The sequence below is a fragment of the Marmota monax genome, unplaced genomic scaffold (assembly GCF_021218885.2).
Source record: "Marmota monax isolate L192 unplaced genomic scaffold, Marmota_monax_Labrador192_F-V1.1 WCK01_AAM20220418_F8-fsc00168, whole genome shotgun sequence".
Lineage (NCBI taxonomy): Eukaryota > Metazoa > Chordata > Mammalia > Rodentia > Sciuridae > Marmota > Marmota monax.
The window spans coordinates 1,085,124-1,097,785 of NW_026692492.1; positions in this window are offsets into that span (position 1 = coordinate 1,085,124).

The following is a 12,662-nucleotide window of genomic DNA, read 5'->3' on the forward strand; positions in this document are numbered from 1 at the left end:
CCATCCATCCATCCATCTGTCCATCCATCCATCCATCCGTCTGTCCATCCATCCATCCATCCATCTGTCCTTCCATCAATCCATCCATCTGTCCATCCATCCATCCATCCATCCATCCATCTGTCCTTCCATCAATCCATCCATCTGTCCATCCATCCATCCATCCGTCTGTCCATCCATCCATCCATCCATCTGTCCTTCCATCAATCCATCCATCTGTCCATCCATCCATCCATCCATCCATCCATCTGTCCATCCATCCATCTGTCCATCCATCCATCTGTCTATCCATCCATCCGTCCATCCATCCATCCATACGTCCATCCATCCATCTGTCTGTCCATCCATCTGTCCATCCATCTACCATCCATCCATCCATCCATCCATCCATCCATCTGTCCCTCCCATGAATCCATCCTATCTATTTATCTCTATCTCTATTCTCCATCTATTTATATTATCTATTTATCTATCCATCATCTTCCAATCACCTCTTCTATCCATCTATCTATCTCTTTCTCTATCTTCTATCTTTCATCTGTCCATCTATTTATATGACTTATTTATCGACCTCTATATCTATCCATGCATTTATCTATCTCCCATCCATCAATTCTGTCTAATGAACAACTGATCCATTGATTGATCCGTCATCTCTTGGTCCATCCACTTATTCATCCATTCATTTATCCTGTTTACCCACCATCCATCTCTCCCATGGCTTGCAATGCTCCATGGTAAAAAAAAAAAAAATCACTCAAGCAGAGCAGATGTTCTCCAAAATAAAGTTTTCACCTCCAATCAAAACAAGTCAAAGGATCAGGAAGGTCCCTGAGTTTACAATTTTCAAAGAATGTGTCTAGATTATCGGCCGAGGCCGTGAAGAAAACATACAAAGGACAGATCCGCGATGCGAGTACAGTGTTGGGAGATCTCAGAGGACACAGGCGGTGGATGCTTTTTTAAAATAAAACTAAGTGCCAAAGGAAATGTTTAGAATTTTCTCTTGCTACCAGGAGGTCACATGGAGGTGACGTTCCTTTTGTCGCTGGTGAAGGGAGAAAGCTGCATTGATGTCTGCCTTTCTTCCCTGGGACCGATGGTACACAGAATAAGCAGCGTCGGGTTGGAACCCTTGACCCTCGGCAGGCTGCTGACCAAGGTCCACGGTCTCTCTGCCTTACAGCTCAGTGGCCGGTCCTCTGGCTTTGCTAGAAATGAAAATGGGGGCAACCAAGAAGGGAGTCCATGGTTCATCCTGCCTTGAAGCTGGGTGGGATTTTTGGCAGTATCCCAAAGATCCGGTCATCCATCCATCTTGGGTCTCGGAATGAACTCCTTTTGGATCTGAGAGACCTACCGGACATTGCAAATGTACAAAAGTGGGTTCTCTGTGTATTAAAAAGTGCAAGCACCACCCATTTGCTGCTGATTGTGTGCAAGAGCTTCTCCTACGTGGGACTTGTCTTGGTACATATTTGCGTACTATTCCAGTCTGAGAAAACTGACAGAATGAGAGGATCTCTTTCACCTTCATCTGCCAGAGAGTTGGAAAATGTTGGCATTTAGAGGAAAAACAGCTTCTCCCCTTCAATTAGAATTGATGGATGGGAGATTCGATCTTATTTCAAACCACATGGCAATTCCATGCTCCCCACAAAGAGGTATCAAACCCCCAGTTCTATATTATAGTTGTGCACGGTCAATTCATGCAACAGACTTTGCAAATTATTCAAATCATTTAAAAATAGTGAACTTCAATGCATTTCATGTCAGAGAATCATGCATGTGTTATTCAGGAGTTATTTGGCAGAGGTGGATCTCATGAAAGAAGCAATTCTCTCTTCTCTGTTTAGAAGAGAGGTAGAAAAATAAATCCCTGAGAAATCCCAAAAATAATTACAAGGATCTTTCAAGTAAACCGCCTTTTGCAAAGCCCTAAATACATATCAATGATTTCTCTGCCATTTGTATCTGCCATATGGCTTTTGCCCAAAGCTAAAAACTCTCTTGAAGAAGCTGATTGGCACATCGATAGCCAGCCCCTTGCAAAGATGGCCTCTTACTGCTAATTGGCCTCCTGTGCTAAACAACAGCTAAGAGTTGAGAGTTTCGAACATTTGGTTGTATTTTTATTAAACAAAGATCTCTGTTGATAGAGCCCACAGGTGCCACATCCTCAGTCCTTCTTCTTTTGAGACAGGTTCTCGCTAACTTGCTTGAGCATCCCTAACTTGCAGAGGCTGGCTTTGATCTCACGATCCTCCTGCCTCAGCCTCCCAAACCACTGGGATGACAGGCGTGGGCCACCGCACGCAGCTGAAGAATTCTATTATATTGAAGGCAAATATCGTTGGTGTTTTTCCATCCAACGTTACTCCTGCAGTCCTCACAGATGCAGGTTTTCTGAGAGAGCGGAGGGCACCATAGCTCTTTCTTGGAAGTCACTTCAACTTTGCTCAATCATGTTCACAAGTGTCTCCGTTCCACTCCTTTCCCAGAGAGCGCGTGACAGTAAATCATTTGATTTTCCAGCTTCACGTCTTGCTTTGCATCCGAAACAAGGCTGTGCTCCCGCATGCTAATAATTTCATGTCCACTAACGTGTTGACTCCTTGACTTTGATTTAGAATCAAAACTGACATTTTATGCATGCAAAACAGTGCAATCCACTCAGTTCAGCTTTAACTCCAATGAGAGATTTTTATTGTTGGGACTTCAAGCAAATAATAATAATAATAATAATAATAATAATAATAATAATAATAAATTCTATAACTTTGATATCAAAGGACTTGGCATGGGAGAGCCTTATTTATAATACTGCTAAGTTTCTTCATGGCGTCATAGAGATTGAAGACGCTCTGCCGTAAACACGTAAGCAACAAAATTTAGCGAGACCCTATAAAAATAATAGTAAAAAGGACTGGGGGTGAGGCTCAGTGTGTAAGGATATTAAATGTTCACGGGCCGGGGCTGTAGCTCAGTGGCACAGCTCATGCCTAGCATGTGCGAGGCCCTGGGTTTGATCCTCGGCACCACATAAAAATAAACAAAATAAAGGTCTTGGGTCCATCTACAACGAAAAACATATTTTAAAATATTCAATGAATCTCAGAGACAGGGACCAGTGGTACTATCTGGTGACAAACTGTCACCAAGTACCACAAATCAGCGGGCAAGGTGGTGCACAACTGTACTCCCAGTGACTCGGGAGGCTGAGGCAGGAGGCTGGTAAGTTGGAGGCCAGCCTCAAAAACTTAGTGAGGCCCTGAGCAACTCAGGAGCCCGTGTCTCAAAATAAAGGGTATAAAAAAAGCTGGGGATGTGGCTCAGAAGTGGAGCTCTGGGTTCAATCCTTGGTACCCACCCAGCCAAAGAGAGAGAGAGAGAGAGAGAGAGAGAGAGAGAGAGAGAGAGAGAGATAGAGATAGATGAGTGGTCGGTATCCAAAGTATGTTTCTCAATATATTCAATATATTCTCAGTATGTTCCTGAAGTCACTCATCAGTTTATTATCATAGTTATAATTAAGACCAGACGGTAAGTAAATCACTCTGAAAATTCCCTAGCAACGTCTTAATTCCTATTTTTAATTGTTCCGATCCATGCGTGGTACAAAGCCTTCTGATCAATTTTCTGTTGATGATGGTGAGAGATGCACAAACATAATAAAATTTTTGACTAATGGAATAACACTAATTGAGCATAAAACATTTTTTTCCCCATTCAACCAGAGGGTTGATAAAGACATCACGACATTCGGCTTTGAAGAAAAAAAAAAAAAAATCAGACTCTAGAAAAATTCCGAAGGTGTCCTCTCTCCTACTTTCGAGATGAAGCTGGGGAAAAGGCGTTAAAACTGAATTTTATCCTGAGACTTTTATCAATGGGTGTACACAGTGAATTACCATAATGTGTCTTCATTTCTCCAAAATGATTTGCTTTCTTCTTTAAAATGAGTTTAAGCCCATTTATATGGACATAATATTTAGAAATAGACATTGAGAAGAAATCTAATGAGGAAAAAATACGTTTATAGACACAAGTTAACTTTTTTTTTTCTTTTTTAACCAGGGATTGAACCCAGGGGTGCTTAACCACCGAGCCACATCCTCAGCCCTTTTTTAAAAAATATTCTATTTAAAGACAGGGTCTCAGACTGGGCTTGGGGCTCAGCCGTAGAGGGCTCACCTAGCAAAGGTGAGGTCCTGGGTTCGACCCTCAGCACCACATAAAAATAAAATAAGTAAAATAAAGGTGTTGAGTCCAACTACAACTAAGAAATAAATATTTTTAAAAAATAAATAAATAAGGACAGGGTCTCCCTGAGTTGCGTAGGGCTTGGCTAAGTTGCTGAGGCTGGCCTCCAACTTGCCAGCCTCCTCCCTCGGCCTCCCGAGCCCCGGGGATTATAGGCATTTGCCACTGTGGCTGGCTACAAGTTAACATTTTAAAGCATGTTTTATGGAAGAGAAACGTTGTGTTGCACACAGCAAGGGACCCAAGCTTTTTGTAATGCAGAGGGAACAGAGTACAGCCTCACAAGGTCATTGTACTTGCAAGATCCTTGACCGAATGCACAATGCACCACATCATTGCACCCTTAAAAAAAAAGAAAAGAAGGAAAAATAAACAGGGAAATTTAAAAGGGAATCATAGATGGTGCCCTGAAGTCACAGAAGAGCACCATCTGGGATTTCAGGAACAATCACGCTGACAGATAGCCCCCTCCTTCCCTGGTGACGGTCCTATCGATAAGTGATGCGGAAATCTTTCCCCGCTGGACACCACATCCACGTCTCCTCAAATGGGTCAGGCTGACAAGGTCGAAATTAAGTCATTAGTCTTATCCTTAATTCAGGACTCTAATGATGCTCGCCACTCAACACCCAGAGTGATGACCAGCCCCTGGCCACCGGCTCACCAAGGCGGCTTCTCTGTCCACGAAGGGGAGGGACAAGGACGCTGTCCACTGACCTGATGGGAGAATCAGGTCCGTTCCCAGGACCAGACACTTCTCAGACCCGGGGAAGCGCGTGTCTTAGGATCTGGTCTTTGGAACCAGGTGGGCAGGTCCCAGAGGGAGGGGCAGAGGGACCGTCCCCCAGAGGTGTCCAGGGGAGACCTCGGAGGGCAAGTTGATGACCACAGCATTTTGACTCCAAGGCTTCTGCAGAGAGAGGGTGACGTTCTGTCTCCATAGCTCTTTCTGGTGCCAGTCTGCACACGTGAGGTCCTGCAGACGGGGACTTGTCACCAGTTCAGGGACGACAGGAGTTGTAATGAGGGTAGAGGCTCAGACGGGAGTCGGAGGTCAGAAAAGTGGGATCTCACCATGGGATGCTTATTTGGGTATTCCATAGGCACACGTGTATCATGTGATATTGCATATTTTATTATTATAAAAACACATTGGTAATAGGAATATCATAAATTATCACAAGTATACAGTGTGATAGAACATTATAAATCATCAGAAATATGCATTTGTAATAAGAATATTATAGATCATCACCAATATGCATTTGTAATAAGAGTATTATAAATTATCACCAATATGCATATGTAATAAGATGATTATGTTATTACATATAATTGTACGTATATATGATGACATATAATTTAATTCAATGATATCATTTAATAATAATATGCTTTATAATATAATGATATAATGATGTATATACTATATAATATGATGATGTATGTGATATCGTGATAATAAAACCACTATAATAGAATCATTATATTATAAAGTATATTATTATATTATAAAGCATATTATTATATTTAAAGTATATTATTATATTATAAGGCATATTATTATATTTAAAGTATATTATTATATCATAAGGCATATTACTATATTTAAAGTATATTATTATATCATAAGGCATATTACTATATTTAAAGTATATTATTATATCATAAGGCATATTACCATATTTAAAGTATATTATTGTATCATAAAGCATATTACCATATTTAAAGTATATTATTATATCATAAAGCATATTACCATATTTAAAGTATATTATTATATCATAAAGCATATTACCATATTTAAAGTATATTATTATATCATAAAGCATAGTACTATATTTAAAGTATATTATTATATCATAAAGCATATTACCATATTTAAAGTATATTATTATATCATAAAGCATATTACCATATTTAAAGTATATTATTATATCATAAAGCATATTACCATATTTAAAGTATATTATTATATCATAAAGCATATTACCATATTTAAAGTATATTATTATAAAGTATATTATTGTATCATGAAGTGTATTATTATATTATAAAGTACATTACAATGTACGTGCAGTGATGCATGCTATTGTTAATGAAATCGAACATCATATAATTCGAATCTTAGACAACATATAATAATATATAATAATTTTTAAATATATAATGGCATATCATATATTATCATATTATGAGGTATATTAATCCTTTGTAACAAAAGATCATAAATCATATATATATTCTGATCTGTAATAATGTATTTTGAAATATATCATTATAAACATAACTACTGTACATGAAATAATACCTAATATTAATTAAGTTAAATGATATGTGCATTGTTATTGACATATAATTCATAAAAGATCACGCAGTATTTCATACACAATATTTCTATATGATTTATTTTTATGTCATATCTATTACATGATCATGTATGGTGATATGGGATAATGTGTGTATTACGGTGAGTGCACACAGTCTGTGTGTGGAAACGGCGTCATCGGAGACCAAGGAAGCTCTGTGATTAGTTCTGAATCTCCCGTCGCCAGGGTTGAGATCCCACCATCAAATGCAAAATGATCTCAGGAAAATCAGGAAGGAGCCACACAGTGAGGCGGAGGGTACGCGGCTTTGGAACCCGCCGGCTCCTCTGTGCTGGATTCCAACTGCTTCGAGGAGTCCTCGCCCTTTCCTCTGGGCTCCTCTGGAGGGGGGACCCCAGGGGAAGGACTTCTGGGGGCTGAAGAGGGCAGAAGGGAAGCCACGGTCCAGGCACAGGTCGGGGCACTGCTGCACACCCTCTCTGGGCTCCGTGCCCTGAGGTTTTAATTTCTGCATCCTCCTCCTCCTCCTCCTCCGGCATCTCTGACTCTTGGACCAGGTGTGATGCAGCTCCATGTGGACGTCCATTGGATTCTGCAGGGGACCTCAAACCAAGGTCAAATGCAATGACAATGCACAAGCCTTCGTCCACGTGTGTGGATTTTCCCAGGGTCCCATGATGCAGTACACAGCCTGGATCACTGCACGGTGAGACGGCTGGTGATCACGGTATTAGTCTCCCTGAGCTGCTGTAACAAAACACCCCAGCCCTGGGGCGCACAGAATCCAGACCTCGACAGCTCTTAGCTCTGTGGCTGCAGCCCAGGGTCCAGACGGGGCAGATGTGGGTCAGCTGGTGCTCACAGAGGGTGCCTTCTCCTGGGTCCTCCATGGTGGAAGGGCAGGGGGCTCTCTGGCTCTTTGTTATCATTGTCTGGTTGGCAATCCTCCTGGCTCAGCCTCCCCAGGAGCTGGGATTACAGGTGAGCCCCACCGCACCTGGCTCTGGGGTCTCTTTTTATAAAAGATTTCACCATTTGAATTTGGGGAGATGCACACATTGGAAGAAGAGCACCATCTGTGCCCTGGGACCTGATTTGGGGGCTCCCACCTGCTACCAATTCCCCCTGATGCTTCCTTATCCCCTGAGCACCAGCCCCAGAGACCTGGCCTCCAGCCTCCAATTCCAAGTCAACAGCTTCACGGACCTCGACCAGGTCGAGGGATCCGAGTGACATTCCTGCCATGCATTGCATATCAGGGAGGTGCCCTTAGTCGATTTGGAAAAGTCTGCAAAGCTCCATGTATTTTTGCTTCAACAAAGAGAAAAAATGACTCTTGTTTCCTGGAGCCAAACGTGAACCTTTGCTAACTGTGGACATCAAATCAGCGCCCTCTGTCCACTGGGTCTATTCTCCCTCACTTTGCAAAAAGAAATGGCTCCCCGTCGAATCATAAGTTGGTCTCCTCGCTTAACAACTATCCTCGAAAGAAACGCTAATTAAATGTCTAAAAGCACGCCCATTGTTCCCCTAGTTCAGACTCTCTAGATAGAAAACAGTGAAGAATACAATTTTCTCCCTGCTGCTTTATAAAGAAACACAGAGTAAACCTAAGACAATCAGGAATTTTTGATCAGATAAAAATCAGAAATTGCAAAGCGACGATGAAAATCTTTGGAGATTTCCAACTTTTTGCAATTCTTAAAAATAAAGCTGAAATTAGGGAAGAAGGTGCATATTTCAGGATCGGAAATGGCTGCAACATTTCAGAGAATAGCGTCCCATTTCTTCCCAAATACTCATACCATTGGGTACGTGATTTTTTTTTTTTGCAAATGCACGTTGCATAATAATCCTGGGTTGGCTGCTGACATTTATTGTGTCCTCCAAGTTCCTTGCCAATTACGATACTATTAGTCCCCAAATCATATTTCCAGTTGCATGAATTTAAAGACCTGGGGAGTCATGAATTTCTTTGGGGTGTATTTCTTGGTGAGCGTGCGATGGGGTGCTTACCTCGTAGTGTAAGGAGCTCCGACCTCTCAGGCTGCATCTTCCTGTCCCCGTGGAGCATGTGTGCATCATGCACGTGGTTTTAATTTTCCTCATTGACATTGCAACCAAGAATCTGTGACAATGAGGAATAGCTTGGTTGCCGATGCACCTTGCAATGTTGTATCCGTGACGGATGGGACACTTGCATCTCCATCCTTCAGCTAAGGACCCAGATTCCATGCTGAATACTCAAAAGGACGTCACCAAGGATGGTCACAAAATTGTGCTGGATGTCGAGGCTCATGGTACCCTCACTCTTAATTGCAAACCAAAGCTGTGTTGGCCTCGAATAAGAGGCTAAGTTCGTTTTGACATTGAACAAATTAGAAGCAGAAATTTGATTCAAGATGGAAGAAAAGTACAGCGGATTTTCCACATAAAAGTCATTTATAAAAGTCAGGACACAGCACAGATTCAAGACCAATCCTGTAAGAAGCAGTGAATGAGTCAAAAGTAGAAGTAAATCCAACCAAGCCTGTTGCTATCATGGTTCATATTGGACCACACAACAGTGGTCCCTGTCAGCATGCATCGGCAGAAACACAGACGGTCACCCCTTTTTTTGTTAAAAAATTAATAAAGCTATGAGTCCCATATTTTCATATTTTTATAAGTAGGTAATAGGAGACAGTTATAAAGAACAGAGATGGCACTCAAGATGGTGATGGGGTCATTGGATGGAAAACTGATCAATCCGATGATCAATGATCAATGATCAATCCACCTATGTATCAATCATCTGTCTGTCTCAAACATCTATGGTTTATTTCTTAACTACCACTCCACCATGATCTCTTCTAAAGATCCATCATCTATCTATCCATCCATCTGTCTATCTATCTATCTATCTATCTATCATCTACTGATCCTGTCTATGTATCCATCTATCTATCTGTCATCTACCTATTCTGTCTATCATCTATCTATCTTCCATCTATCTATCCATCCTGTCCATCTATCTCTCTGCCATCTACCCATCCTGTCTGTCCAGGGGGCTCTCACACCCTGGGTGGGGCTGCTCCTGGCTCCTGGTGTGTGGGGCCCAGAGAGGCTGCTCCACCTCCTGCAGCGCACAGCACAGCCCACCCCAGAGAGCCCCCAGCCCCTGAGGCCCTTTTGGAATTAAGATATTTTGTTCTCAATTAAGAATCTGGTTTGATTCAAGGCACCGTCAAGGACAGCAAGTGCCCCTACCTGCTGACTCCGGGGAATTCCTGATGAGCAGCCCTAGCCAGCACATGTCCGGTCCCATTTATCTAAAAAAGGGCGAAACAACCAGGACGTATCGAGGCTGATTTTCTAAACTTTGGCTCCTTTATAGAATCGGGCGTTTTCCCAGAAGGGGACAGAAGCAATTCATCAGAGAATTAAACTCTATTTGTCTCCCCATTTTCCTGGTGACAGAGCCCCTAGAGTGGATTGGCCTAAAGCCACACAGATTCATTACCCGGGCGTCCGCAGGTCAGGACGGTCACAGGGTCACACACAAGGGTCTGGCTCAAATGCAAAGGTTCAGAGGTGGACATAATTGGGTTATGGAGAGGTGTAGACTAAAAGTGGATTAATCCACTTGAATGGACTCACTGGGTGGTGACTGCAGCAGGTGGGGTGTGGCTGGAGGAGGGGGTCCCTGGGCTGTGCCTGTGGGGTCTCTATCCTGTCCCTGGTGAGCAGAGCTCTCTCTGCTCCCTGGTGTAACCTAATAGTGGATTAATCCACTTGATAGCAGTGAAAAATCAGATTAAAACAGTGTTGTCATCTACTAGTCGGGGTGAATTTCTCTGCACCTCCTCCTGTGGTCCCCTCATTCCTCACCCGGCTCCTTCCCTGGGACGCCCTGGACGCTGGATTACCCCAGGAGGAGACCCACGGGCCGGATCACACGTCCTTCCTTCCACGATTCCTACCTGATCTGACTCCTCTGCAGAACCAGGAGATGCCTGAACCACGTTCTCTTTGCTTTTTCGAGTATTTTTAAGCTGTGAGTATTCGAGTATTTCTGAGCTGTGGCTCAGAAAGGAAACCCAAGACACAGCCATCAGCACTCAGCAATTAACACGGAAGCTCTTTGAAGTGACTCAGATGGAATAATTTCTACCGTTTTCGTATATCAGCTGCCAAAATTTCATTTAGCGCACGAACACGCTCTTGTGGACATGTGTGCTTTTAAAGGAAAATCGGATCGCGCTGTAGATGTGGCACCTTGACCTGTTTTCCGAGCTTAGAATAGCTAAGCCCAGTTCCCCTCCGTGCTTAAGGCCTCACTAATTTTCTGAGGCTGGCCTCTAACCTGCAATCCTCCTGCCTCAGCCTCCTCAGTCGCTGGGATCACAGGCACGTGCCACTGTGCCCACCTGTATTTTTTATTTTAGGACTCATTTTGACAGAATCATAAAGGCATGGAGTATAATTTACTTGGATTCAGTTCCCAATTCTTCCTCGTTTTCTCCTCTCCTCTCTGTCTCCCTGTGCCCTTCCGTCTACTCTGTTGATTTTTTTGTTATTTACTTATATTTGTATTTTTTAAAAATTATTCCCCTTTAGATGAACATATGCATATGGACAGTGTCGTGTGCACATACGTACCTTGAAAAGTCAGTTCACATTCATCATTTTTTTTTTCTCCTCTACAAAGCAAATTCCTGCAAATGAATTTTGAGACATTTCAATGAACAACTTTGATATTTTGAATGGATTTGCATTCAGTTACCTTGAGGGGAATTCAAATCTTTACAATATACAATATTTATCATGTTAAGGTGTGTTTTCTGCAACCATGATGACGAGTTTTGCAGTGGTGCACGCTGGTAATCTCAGCAATACAGGAGGCTGAGGCAAGAGGATCATAAGTTGGAGGCCAGCCTCAGCCAAAGTGAGGCCCTAAGCAACTCAGGGAGACCCTGTCTCTAAATAAAATGCAAAATAGGGCTGGGGACGGGGCTCAGGGATCAAGGACCCCTCGGTTCTATTGTTGGAGATGCAAAAATAGAAAGACCAAATGGTATTTATTAAGCACTAAGCAGCCCAATAAAGTTAGTATCGGAGCTGGGATTGTGGCTCAGGGCTGGAGTGAGCTGGGATTGTGGCTCAGGGCTGGAGTGAGCTGGGATTGTGGCTCAGGGCTGGAGTGAGCTGGGATTGTGGCTCAGGGCTGGAGTGAGCTGGGATTGTGGCTCAGGGCTGGAGTGCTTGCGTCACACACATGAGGCACTGGGTTGGGTCCTCAGCACCACATAGAAATAAACACATAAAATAAAGATATTGTGTCCATGTACAACTAAAAAAAAATTCTAAAAACGTTACTTTCAAGAGCACGTTGCATAAAACCTACCTGGAGAAACACGGAGCTGGGGCACCTTGTGTGAGCAAAGCCTGTCTTTGGAGAAACCACCCAGGTGTTCTCTCACCTTCTTTATCTGAGACGGGTTTCCCTGACCCACCTGCACCTGTTTTAACTGTTGTGATTATCATCTGCACATCAGAGAGAATATTTGGCCTTTGGTTTTTTTGAGATTGACTCATTTCACTTAGTATGATATCATCCAGCTCCATTCATTTACCAGCCAATGCCATCATTGCATTCTTCTTCATGGCTGAGTAATATTCCACTGTGTGTAGACATACCACATTTTCTTTATCCATTCATCCACTGAAGGGCACAGAGGTTGGTTCCATAGCTTAGCTATTGTGAACTGAGCTGCTATAAACATTCATGTGGCTGTGTCCCTGTCGTGTGCTGATTTTAAGTCCTTTGGGTATAGACAGAGGAGTGGGATAGCTGGGTCACATGGTGGGTCCATTCCAACTTTTCTGAGGAACCTCCCTCCTGATTTCCAGGGACCCCCCGGCTCACCTCCCTCCCTCCCTGCTCCCCACCTCCTCGGGAGCCTCAGGGAATCACTGACCCACATTCTACCGACTCCTTCTTTTTGAGCCTCCACACCCGAGAGACACGCAGGTGCAAGAAACCGCTCCTACCTGGGCCCTCCTCCTACCCAGACCCCACCTCAAGAG